Source organism: Dreissena polymorpha, chromosome 6 (genome assembly GCF_020536995.1).
Source record: "Dreissena polymorpha isolate Duluth1 chromosome 6, UMN_Dpol_1.0, whole genome shotgun sequence".
Classification (NCBI taxonomy): domain Eukaryota; kingdom Metazoa; phylum Mollusca; class Bivalvia; order Myida; family Dreissenidae; genus Dreissena; species Dreissena polymorpha.
In genome coordinates this window covers 22,558,490-22,571,360 of record NC_068360.1, presented here as the reverse complement: position 1 = coordinate 22,571,360, position 12,871 = coordinate 22,558,490, and the positions used below count along the sequence as shown (strand labels likewise).

The following is a 12,871-nucleotide window of genomic DNA, read 5'->3' as shown; positions in this document are numbered from 1 at the left end:
TGAAGTTCTTTTTAATGTTTGTAATAACTATATTTGACTTACCAACCGCAATGTGTCGTTGTGCAAAACTTAACGTAACGTGACATATTGTAGTATTAAGATATGTCGGTAAAAACGCGCATACATTTTTTTTAGAAAGACTTAATCCTTGCAATTCTATGTAAAACAAATGTATAGTTGATAAATACGACTTGCTGTGCATACCGATTCCTCAGTTTTATTTACGTTACGTGTGTATTTGTGTTATATGTACGTTTCACGTCTAGCTCATTTGTATTATGGCACACTGTTTTACAATTAGCATTTGTATTATGTCACACTGTTTTGCAATTGGCAAGTGTATCTTGCCCATAAATGAAGCAACACATACTATACAACGGTTTTTCTCATGCTATGTTGATACTTTAAACCAAAAAGACAGGACGAGGCGAAACCTACATGTCAGCTTGCCAATATTTATTTTCTGCAATGGGGTGAAGGAAATTCTTACCAGTTTAGTTTAAGTTTGTTTGCGCTTCGCTTGAGATGTTGCAGTTAATGGCGATGCAATTCGTTCTGAACATTTTGTTATCAAATACAAAATGTGTGAAAAACTGTTCATAACATAAGCCCACGTGACAAAAACGACTCATGAAACGAGTTTCACCTTAAGTCCTTCCTTATTTGCACCCAGTGATAACCCGTCAACTGATAATAGCGAAGTAGTAGTAGTAGTAAAAGTCGCACACGAGCGAGCGAGCATAAATCAAAGGCCACCGATAACCGATATCGGAAAGTGGGTAGTCCGATGTGTAAACAGGTCGATTACTCTCAAATTGAATTTAGTTGGGTTTATACAGCGTCTATTCACATGAACTGTTTAATGTTATATTTTTGGATTTTACTATTTAAATAGATCAACAAATTCATTTCAGAAACCATTGGAAGTTTTGTTGTTCACCTGTCACTGATATCAATCAGAAAATTGGAGATCGAATAGAAGGTATTTATTCTCATTTTACTGTTTATAGTAGGTTAATGTAATACGTTTTAAGGTTCATGTCTTACTGTGATCCACTGTTAACAGCACTAATTTCAAACGAACACTTTTCACATATTATATAGAGACAACGACGGAAATAAGATATGCATACCATTTCGAACAACAGAAGTACATGTTAAAATGTTATAAAATAGCCAAATACAACATTGTCTTATTAGTTGAAAATATAATAAGTATACTATTATATGTTAGCAATTTTTTGTAAGAATAAAATTACAACTTAAAATACTACGTTTCAAAAGTGTGCAATTTAATATGATGATCAAATGTATTAATTGTATTTATGAAAAAGAAAAACAAAAAATTGTATAATCGTACTCAATCATCAAGAGAAATATAACCATTAGTACCGTTAACTATTGTTTTCTCTGTTTTAATTGATTTTTTTTTCTATCACTTCCTCTTACATCCAGATACATATCTCGATCTAATAAAGCAGTATTAGGAAGTCGATTAATAGTTTCTTCCATATAAGTAAATTATCGACAATAATGCAATGATCGAGAATTTGAATGGAATAAAAATAGGCAAAATAATTAATACTGCATGCTTTTAGTCAATACATTGTGGTTTGAATGGCAAATTGATCACGACTGAAATGCAAGTTCTCTGATCTTTTGTGTAAAGAGTTAAAAGGGCGGGTGTAAAATTTGTCATTACTCGACAGAGACATTTTAACATTTATAACGGATATAAAGAAGAAGTGGTTGAAGTTGCAGTTCATAAAATTATACAATTGTGCAAATAGTTCATAAATACGCATGTCTCTTTTATAAAACATATACTAGGAATAATAATTGAAGATTTCAATCAAACATATGAACATATTCATTTCAGTTGACGATTATTGATATACGTACTACAAATGTGAAGTCTCTCAACCTACTACTTCGAATAAGATGCGACAGAGGCACACCACTCAACAAGCAACATAGCTGATACAAGCCATTCTAAGTTCTCCAGAAGCTCAACTTACACCTACAACGGTGGAATAGAGAAAAGAACATCACTAGTTGATACGCAACACATTCGAAAAAGAAATAGTGCCCATGGGATATTAAGTCGTGAACTGCAGATCACAAAATGAGATGATTTCCAAATCAAACATGACTTGTTGACTAAAACTTATATTGGTAAAACAACAATGGGTTCATGGAACGTTAACATTTACATTTTGTCAAGTCAAACTGGTCAGTAGCAAAACTGCTTTTAAGAGTATTGGATATTTCACAGCTGTTCTCGCGTTGCATCTATATCGAAATCGATACATCTATGGACCATTGAAATATGAAGCCGCAGCTTTCAATCTTTTATTAGAGGCCTTCAGATCAACCTTCATGTCATTCTAAATGAAATTATTATCGTTCAGCACATGCATTCATTGAAAGTTACGATCGAGCACCACGAATTTGAAGTATGGACTGCGGGTCAAAAATACTGGACTAATCAAAATAGGTTTGTGAGAGGCGAAATGTTGATTGAATTTTATCAAATAATTTCGAATTGGGTGTAACGGCTACGTTCAATGATAACTAGTGAAGTTGTTTACGCACGCAGGAATGGTTGTTATCAAAGCGATTTGTGGATTTTAAACTCAATCTGAAAGATAACGGCAATAAGGAAACGTGTATTTACATAAAAATAATGACATTATCCTCATCGCTCAATGTTCTGAATGTTGATAAAATGAGTGTTTTTCATAAGAGTTTGTAATATACTTTCTTGCTTTGGTGTTGTTTAAGACATTGATTTAAACAGTGCACATTTTATGTCGTGCTTTTTCAATGAGCTTTTGCAATGTTAGAAGACCTACACACTTTTAGTAGTTCTTCCTAATTTGACTTGAATTTCAAACTAGTTTATAATAATGTCTATGGGATATAAAACAGTGCACATTTTGTGTCGTGCTTTTTCAATGAGCTTTTGCAATGTTAGAAGACCTACATACTTTTAGTAGTTCTTCCTAATTTGACTTGTGTTTCAAACTAGTTTATAATAATGTCTATGGGATATAAAACAGCGCTGTGTAGAAACCAAACGGGTTCCCAAAGAAATGACTATGACGTAACCAAGCATCATGGTCTTGGGAAACGCAAGGAGGCAGCGAGGAAATATTTAATGGAAAATCTGCACTCGCGATTCAATGACGTAAAACATTCTGGTCACATATTCATTGGTGAGGTAAGCAAACATGAAACGAAACTTCCACGTGTGATTTCTCACGGAACAGAGTGTCCAAAGTCAATCTCACATCATAGTAGAGTTCCAAGTTCACCAGGCGTGGTTAGTATGAATGCAAATGTAGATGTAGACGATGAAACAGAAAATAATGACCTCCTTCAAATAAGAAACAAAAGTTCAACTTCGATCAGAAAAACCGACAGTAATAATTTAAGCCTTCCAGAAATAATCATGGCATTCAATTCTGAAGCCAGTATGGCTGTTTCCGAAAGTCATAATTTCGTGAGGTCACCGACGGACTTTTCCGAGGATGATCGAGTGTTAGGTGCCCCTTATGAGGATTATTTGAAGGTCAAGAAATACGGTCGATATAATCCATGCAAAGGAAAATACAGACCCGTCACACCTGGGTTATTGGACACGCTGAATAAGCAACGGATGCCATCTAAAGTTAAGACGGAGCAATGGCTGAGGTCGACACAGTATCTTCCCAAAGCCACTTATTGCAATATTGAGTACCAGACACATGTATGTCTTGATCACCCTAACTGGATTTACACGGATTCATAGATATGAAGTGCAATACAGAAAGGTGCTTAAGTATATACGTTTATAATCGTTATATAATAAATTGGTTCATGCTGCCTTTTAAAATAAATTATTGTTGTGTCCTGAAAAAAACATGCTTATTGAATACAGGTATATTGAAACTATTTAGACATCATGAGTAGTGATATTCTATTGTAGTTTCTTATTTTCAAGACCTGTGATGTTTTAGCATAAACAAAAACACGACGGCGCATACGAAAACACTAGACTCACAATGAGAATACATGTAACTGTTTACGAGTGCGTAACGGTTTGCTAATGCATTTATGAGGAAATTCCATATCTTGTAGTTTAGTCAAAACCTCACACAATATTAAATACATGTTAGCGTAACTGGAGAAAATGTTATTAAAGTAACATAAGTACTCAAAATCAACGAATATTTTGCAAACTATTTCGTAAAATAAAGTTAACCTATAAAAATCAGTGTTCCTTATAGCAATAGCCACAACTTCAACGCTAGATATTGTACGCTTAAATTGATTTAACGAGATACAAAATGTTCGTGTTTTTTGTGCGACAATATATTCCATGTGAATTTCCCGCGACGATATCCGAACAAATACGAGCGAACGCGAGACTGGCTTCGGCCAGCGTCGGAAGAACGACGTATTCATGATAACTACGTCGTGCTCCCAAAGCTGCCCGAAGCCAATCCATTCGTAAATGTTAGGATATCGTAGCCGGAAATTCACATGGAATATATTGTTACACAAAAAACACTAGAGCATTTTGTATCGCATTTTGTTTTAAATCTATGTTAACAGAGCACATCTGGCGTTGATTTTTCGGCATTTGCTATAAGAAACATTGAATGTTTACGTGTTCACATTATTTTTCGAAATATTTTATGAAATATTCGTTGATTTTGAGCATTTATGGGCTTTTAACTCTGTTACATGCCTTGCTATTCGTGTTTTGTGAATCGAATTGAAGAAATATACTTCACTTCTTTAACAGAACACATTATAAATGGAATAAATACAGAGCACGGTATTTCATTTAGTAAATAATTTAAAAATAGAACGCATACCGTGTAGATTTGATGTAAGTTTCAAAAGACCATTTTAACCATATATTGCTTGTATCAATCAAAATGAACTGTATTTCGCTTATATATGAATTCAAATACCGTGTCATTCCCGACACACAAACACACACACTACTTATTTTTGTATCTAGATAAAACGTTAGGGGTATTAACAAATAAGCAAGTAATACATATTTAATCATGGCGGTAATGTCTGAAATATATGATGTTGTGCATACATTTATGTATAGTTTTGTTACATGTTTCTATATTATAAATAGATTGACATATACATTTGTGATGAAAATTAATTAAATATACTAATGTTTGTGTTCTAATTCATTATGGATCCGAATACTTGTTTGAGGCAATCTAGTGGAATGTTCCTTAAATTGTACATAACGTCGAATTCTCTTTTATGATGAATACCAGTCATAGCCCTGCTATTTTATTTTAAGTTTTTTCCCAACTCACAGCAATTAATTAATATGAAACTATCATCAAAAATGATCGTCTGTCAATTATGCAAATTGTTGAAAATATAGAAGCGTGATCGCTTATCGAGTATTGTTTTAAATTGGAATTTACTGGATTCAAATAAATAGATAATAGAGGATTCACTTTTACATTTGCAGCAAATATGTAAATATTTGTAATTGTTTGACCAGTATCATGCTTAATATCTGATATAAGTTAATATGCTGTAACACATTTCAAAACTGCTTTATGGATATCCCTATAAAGGAGTATGTGTCATTTTGATAATGTGATGGATATGTACCTTCATAGTGTAATTACTCACCTCTAGGACTTCTGTTGTAACCCATGTTTGTTAAGTAAACATGGAAGCGGCGAAAATGCAAATCATATTGACATTTAGACCTGTACCAAATGATAAAATGTGGGTCTAATACGAATAGTCAACATTGCTTGGTTCAAGTATTTACTTAACTGACATTTGATCGGGTTCTACATCATTTTAATTAAATAATTTTGAGAACCAAATATTTAAATGTAATAGTCTTTGTTGATTCTATGCCGCGTCCTTTGAACGTATGAATAGAGATATGTTATTCTGAAATATCATAGAGACCTGTAATTCTGAAAGTTTGTATTTAATTAACACTCTCATGGACTGATGGTCCTTAGATTCACTCTGTCGTACCGGCTTAAAGGAACTTAATTCATATTTTTTGTATGAAATGATTATACTTATAATTACAATTAAGAACATTGTGTCTTGTTCTGTGAAAATTGGGCAAAATGCATGTGCGAAATGTGTCGTCCCAGATTAGCCTGTGCAGTTCGCACAGGCTAATCAGGGATGACATTTTCCGCTTTTATGGTATTTTTAGTTTCAAGGAAGTCTCTCCTTACCGAAAATCAAGTTGAGGCGGAAAGTGTTGTCCCTGATTAGCCTGTGCGGACTGCACATGCTAATATGGGATGACACTTTATGCACATGCATTAAGCCCAGTTTTCTCAGAACGCGGCTCATATAAACCACGTGAAACTTCAGCTGCATCAGCAGGAAAGGAAGTTCATCATATCATGTGTTTATGTTTTTAATGCATAAACATTATTTAACAAAGTTGTTTTGCGCGGGGTAATTGCCTCTCGGATTGACCGAATAGCTCCTGAAACCTTTAATGAATTACAAAGAGTGTGATCTATCAACATAATGTGTAATAACAACAACGATTGACGCGATACGATAATACACACTTTATGAATGCCTTAGCATTCTAGTTAAAATATTTAATGTAGGTTGTTGTTTTCACTTAATTTACGTTCGATCTCAATGTCGCCTATTAATGATTTAATATGTTAAATCAGCAAAAAACTGATATTCTCATAAAATAAAACGTTGTAGTAATGCATATAACTCCGATCAATCTCAAAATAAAATCTTTGGCAGCTAATAACAAAGTAACTGGGCTTTACATAGTGAGTAAACGTGTCTGTTAATGTCGTGACGAAAATGACAAGCAAACCACAATATGGAAACTGCATTTGTCTTAATACTCCGTTAAGAAGATTCTAATAAATTGAACATGAATGATGACAAGATTTATTTCAATCGATTTCATTAGCTTTACCAACTTCAATATCAGTGTTTTCCGGTCTGTGCGATTGATGTTCGAAATCAGTACTCACTGGTTTGTTATATGCGTCGTGTTCTGAGAAAACTGGGCACAATGCTTGTGCGTAAAGTGTCGTCCCAGATTAGCATGTGCAGTCCGCACAGGCTAATCAGGGTAGACACTTTCCATTTGTATGACATTTTTCGTTGAAATGAAGTCTCTTTTTAGCAAAAATCCAATTTAGGCGGAAAGTGTCGTCCCTGATTAGCCTGTACGGACTGCACATGCTAATCAGGGACGACACTTTACGCACATGCGTTATGCCCAGTTTTCTCAGAACGCGACTCATATAAAGACCAACAAGTATTATATACTGACCTGATGACTAGTATCATATGCATTTCCGATATAAACTTGTCAGATTGCAGCACTCAAAAATATATTAACTTTGTTAGTTTCTATATCTCCCATTTTATCACAAAGAAACCGCAAACAACTTACGTGAAGTTAATCGCCCGAACCAGTGCGTCCTTTAAGAGAAGCTGTACGGACAGGTGGAGGTTGTACATAAGACCACCGTTTCACTATTGCTTTCAGACTTAGAGTTTAGCGGCGATAGAGAATGAAACACAATTTTCCTTTCAAATGAAACTTATAATATGTGAACAAACTTTTTCATCATGGGAATATACACATACACATTTTACATTTGAAAGATACACACAGTGTGTGAGAACAAACGTAAATCAGTTGAACCACATATATTTTTGTGTACGTGACACCCTTATTGAGTAATCGTAAAATTCAAACAGATAAATGGAACCAAATATATTATGGTCGTTATCATTTTTGTTTGTTATGGCATAATTCGTCATGAATATATGAAATGTCAGAAAAGCAATGCAGTCGAATTATTATTTTACATGTGTTGAAATTTCAGATCGCCAGTGAACCGCAGTATTCGATTATATGGATACTTTAGTTTAGCCTCTTTTCTTACTTACAAGTTTAAGTATCTTTAATTTGCAGAGTTCATTGTAATAATTATGTTAGCTGAAAAAAACCTTTCACTATACTCAGATACTGCATAATTGATGAAATGCCATATCAATGATGTCAATGCACGCGTTATTGAATGAACGATCACTTTAATTATAATCAAAGCGCTGATGTCACTGTAGGTGTTCGCTGTTGTAAAATGTCGTCCTTGATTAGCTTGTGCGCATTGCACAGGCTAATCAGTATGCACATGCTAATCTTATTTTACATGCATTTAGCCCCGTTTTCCCGTGAAAGCCAGCCAATATGTACAGCCAATGATAAACACTAGACTGGCCAAACTCGTCTTACAAGCTGTTAACCACTATTAGAATAGTCATATAAACCCTCTGCAGTGTACCAGTGGTGAACAGGCAAATGTGGTGGTTATCTTTCATAGCAGACGCTCTATATAGCATTTGTCGTCTGCTGCAACAGGCAGTGGTTGTCTTTCCATACCGTACCTAAGGCTTCTAAGCACATACTGATTTGCAAAATATGGTCTGTAACTGTTTTAAACACACATGTGCATGGATAACTAAATAATTTAGGTAAATAAATCGGGATTTTGTTTATATGGCAGATTTGTATAACGTATGTTAGTGAATAAATGCGTATTGTCTGAACGTGAAAATTTACGCTACAACTAACATAATCAAACGTGTAATTATATAAAAGTTGTGATAGATTACTTGTATCGTGATAATTGAGTGATGAATGACGGTTACAAACATCGCGTTTTCATTTAAAGAAAGACTAGCTTCATATACTTAATCTCATGATAATGGTAGTTTCATATTTTCTTATAATGCATCTGTTACAAAAATTTAAATTCAAAAATAGTATCTAGTTTATAAAACAAATGACCCGCTGAACTTGTAAACTTCAACATTGTCCTTTGGTTCCTAAATACACGCAATCTTAAATCGAGAGGTCAGGAAGGAATGCAAATTATGTAAATTATATTAACATTCACACGTCAATGTACTGATTTATTAGGATTTTATTATCACTAGCTGATAGAGATATCTATTAAGCTGATATTTAATATGGTTTCATCTCATTAAAACAATAAATGGACAAAGGTTCTAGCATCATTATTGAATATTCTGTATTGATCCGAGTTTGTACAGTAAAGATGTTTAAGACTCTCAATTTGGCGTTTCGTTAAAATAAATTGTAGGCCAAAGCGCTCGCTGCATTGGTCTTGTCTGTGCATTATGTATTGTCAAAATGAAAAACCTATACTGTCCAAGGACATTCATTTCGTATTAACTGAATATTCAAAATGCAACTCAGAAAGCATAGGTGCATTGAAATTTGATCAAAGTTATTAACCCATTTATGCCTAGTGGACTCTCCCATCCTTCTAAATTGGATCAATTTATTTCCAAATTAAGGGATGTCTAGTTATTTATTTCTATATTTAGAATATTTCTTACAGAAATTCATATAAGCAAACAGCGCAGACCTTGATGAGACGCCGCATTATGCGGCGTCTCATCTGGGTCTACGCTGTTTGCCAAGGCCCTTTTTCTAGACTCTAGGTATAAATGGGTTAATATATAAATAGTCGCTTTACTTTATGCTAGGCAGGTGAATAAAAATAATTTAGTCAGAAAATAATTTTATGATTCGTAAGCTTATACATTTATGTAAAATGTACTAAATGAAAAATGAAACGAAAATACGTTTGTCAATCATAGCAATGACTTAATGTGTTTACAAAACATTTCTTTGTATGCGTAATACAACGTGTAGTATTCGCTGTTCAAGTGACTTGTACAATAGCATACATATTTACTTATTTAAGTTGACATGCAATTTATCCTCACACATAGCTATATCGTACTGTGATGTTTCCTTTGACTCTTTGATTTTATATTATAGCTTACAGATTGTCGTCGACGTTCGCCCGTGTAGCACATCAATCACAGTTATTATACGCGTATTAAAATATCTAAGACACATATAAACATACTTGACAAACTAACATAACAATATAATAAATTCCAATGTTATGTTTTGACCAATATACAATTTATAATAGTAAAATAACTTAATTATAACCTTTGTGTAAACCACAAACGCTTTGTATTGACGTATCAATGGTTGTGGCTTAATTATGGGATTGGTGTTTATATGTGTATTCGTTATTCACTATGCTGTCACGCAAATAAAGCGACATCTTTACAATATGTGCATGCAATACATATAGGATCTGGCACGGGTTGACATATCATACCAAATTTTATTAAACGAGTTCAGGAATTTTGTTAGTAAGCGAGCCTTTTGCGAGCTTACTAACGAATTTCTTGGACGAGTTTAATAAAATATGGTATGATATGACAACGGGTGTCAGATCTTTTTTATCACATGCTTTTAAATGAGCAAATAAAATAAATATTTACGCAAACATAATGGTAAATCCCGAATGTTGTTTACATTTTGTGACGTCATTTGACGTTGCAACGTCATTTCAGAAAAATAACAAAATGCGATTTGTCAATTAACGAAAACTAAGCCAATGAAAACGCTTAAACATGTTGTATGACACATGTGCAATAAAAAAAAATATTAAATATTGTTTAACACGGGAAACAGGGTATAGCATGTGATAAAAAATAAGACTGATAAAACAAGCAATCTATCATACAGACATAATGTAAACACTACGACCAAAAAATGACGCGCAAATCATTCATCATTACATGTATACAGAAACGCAACCTCGTCTAAGCACTTCTATTACAACCACCATCTTAACTTATATTTTAATAAATGGAGATTAACTTTACGGAATAACGTGCATATAAACGGTGCACTGTCAATACCTAACATTTTGAGTGGTTAATGTTTACCATTAAAGGTTGTTCTTGGCACTTTGATTCAAATATAACTATCAAACAAATAATTGTTGTCGATTATTCGTTGGTTATAATACAAACATCGTATGAGCCTAAGTGTGTGTTCTACGGATTAATACGGAAACGGGAAAAGAGTACACCTTCAATAAAAAAGCACATGACATTTGAATAACAGATCGTTAATACTCTGTTATACATGGTTATCTTTAAACAGCAATATTGTATGATGTCCGGTTTAAAGTTTTATTAGCAAAATATTGATTCAGAGAATTACATATAATCTTTGGTGGTGGTAGTAACAGTGTACATAGAACTAGTAGAAATGCAACCTGTATTTCATATTGGTAATATATTCTTGCCATCATTTCAGTCGAATAATTTTGTCATGCACAGAAATTCTAAAAAGGGGCATTTTATACCTCAAGTTACAGGCTAGAAATGAAATATCAGAAAATGTTATCAGCGACTCGATATTAACGCTGATGTTTTGACTTAATGGTATAAACATGATGGAGCTAAATCATCAGTAACGACTATTGTGCAACGGAGCAAATTTTCAGCAAGCTAGCGTATGAAATTTTAATCTTGAGCTTTCAGATGGCAATCGCTAAAAGCTTTTAACGGCCCTTTACGCCGTGGCCATTAACTTTGCATGAAGTAAGTTACGTTAATTTAATGTTAACTTTTTAATGCATGTGTATATTTTTAACAAACAGGTTTGCAAAATATTTGCAAATGTTTGATTTTCATGTGTCCTCTGAAATAGATTATTGAGTATCAAACGTGCTTACGTGGCCGTTAAAGTTATAAGCAACCGGGTCCGGATTATTTACGCCCTAACTTTAAAGAACATAATGGCTGCAGCTACTAATTTTGTCAACACAACGATTGATTGGAAGTTTACAAAAACTGCGCAAAATCATATGACGCATTTCGGTCAACAACCTGACTGTTTGATATGCAAATGGAATACGCGTTTTCTTGATTGAATTTGTTATCAAACGTTACGATAACTTTTAAACATAAATAGCGTATTATGTTGAAGAAAGTTTAAAATTATTAAAGTGAATTGAGGAACTTAATCTCTTCGATAACTTTGTATAAGATAAAGTGCTCGTAATTGTTGATTCAACTTCTTTTCATTGATGAAGTGAATAATCGTGATAACCAAACCAGCTATCAAAGCTGTCCCTTTTGTTTCAAAATAACTGACTATAGCATTTTGTTAGGTATAGTCATTGTTCTACAGCCCTTTTCGATGTATTGTTGATGGCATGTAATGACCTCCATGTATCCGCTAAAGGGGCCCATACACCAAGCATGTTCTTAGACAGTTCAACCACGTTCTGAAAAAAATGCAGTACGGGATGTGAACTTGCTTGAACGTGTAGTTTTGGTCAGAAAAAAAATCAACAGTATGATTGAATGACGTTCATACACAGTTCGCGTTACGTTCAGACCGAGCCCGTCCTCAGCCAGTTTGATCACGTTCGTACGCAGTTCTTCTTTATTCGTTTTGCAGTGGTAACTCGTTCAAAGATAGTTCTCACTCCGTTCTTCTACGTTCTTAGTACGTTTAGGACGTAATTGCAGACACGATCTGCACGAGGATTATAAAACCGACTACGTTCCCGCCAGTTCTCATTTATGTTTCACGCTTTGAGCCGATCAGACGTACATTTGTTATGCCTCCAAGAAAAAAATCCGCCATATTGTCAGTGCGGCTAAAAGCTGCAACAATAAAAAAACACAAATAGATATCTCAACTGAAAAACGTCAAGAAAATGCATAAGGTATTGAAAATCCTGAATCTGCCAAAACGAAAAATAAATCTGCGTCCAGGTCGGGTAGTCAAATATCGGACGAAGATGAAGCACCTAGCCAGGAACCAAAAAAGAAGAAAGCCAAAATCCACACACATCTCACAATGGAACAGCATGAAGCCATGGTTGACTGGCTAAAATCTAACGAACTCCTTTATAACAAGAATCTTGATAGCTACAAAGACACCAAGAAAAAA

General features: G+C 34.0%; 1 long non-coding RNA gene across 1 annotated transcript; it reads left to right on the top strand.

The window, feature by feature from the left end:
• The first annotated feature begins 745 nt into the window (after positions 1 to 745).
• LOC127835251 (uncharacterized) lies at positions 746 to 5,190 on the top strand. The gene is made up of 2 exons (XR_008028428.1): positions 746 to 982; positions 1,880 to 5,190. It is a non-coding gene; the product is annotated as an uncharacterized LOC127835251 (long non-coding RNA).
• The last annotated feature ends 7,681 nt before the right edge of the window (positions 5,191 to 12,871 follow it).